Source organism: Charadrius vociferus, unplaced genomic scaffold (assembly GCF_000708025.1).
Source record: "Charadrius vociferus isolate BGI_N301 unplaced genomic scaffold, ASM70802v2 scaffold1578, whole genome shotgun sequence".
In the NCBI taxonomy this organism is placed as follows: domain Eukaryota; kingdom Metazoa; phylum Chordata; class Aves; order Charadriiformes; family Charadriidae; genus Charadrius; species Charadrius vociferus.
The window spans coordinates 17,043-17,497 of NW_009649704.1; the positions used below are offsets into that span (position 1 = coordinate 17,043).

General features: G+C 70.3%; 1 protein-coding gene across 1 annotated transcript in view; it reads left to right on the plus strand.

Moving 5' to 3' along the window:
- Window positions 1-455, plus strand: part of SMIM12 (small integral membrane protein 12) — a 2,086-nt gene that overhangs the window by 800 nt on the left and 831 nt on the right. The window lies entirely within an intron of this gene.

Genomic DNA, 455 nt, shown 5'->3' on the forward strand with positions numbered 1-455 from the left:
GATCCCCCCACCCTGCGGGTCCCTCTCCCCGTGAGTCTCTCCCCGTGGGTGTCTCCAGGTGGGTCTCTCCCTTAGGTCTCCCCGGGGGTCTCTCCCTGTGGGTCACTCCCTGGGTGTCTCCCCCTCTCCCCCGTGGGCACCTCCCCGTAGGTGTCCCTGGGGTATCTATCCCCTTGGGTCACCCCGTGGGTATCTCCCTGTAAGTGTCCCCCCGTGGGGGTCTCCCTGTGTCTCTCTCCCCTAGGTCTCCCTGGAGGTCTCCCCGGGGGTCTCCTCAGGGGTGTACCCCCGTGGGTATCTCTCCGTGACTCTCCCCGGGGGTCTCCTGTGGCTCTCTCCCCTGGGGCCCCTCGGGGGTCTCCCAGGAGGTGTCCCCCCGGGGGTGTCTCTCCGTGGCTCCCCGCGGAGGTCTCTCCCTGGGTCCCGCCGTGGGTGTCGCTCCTCCCGCGCCGCCG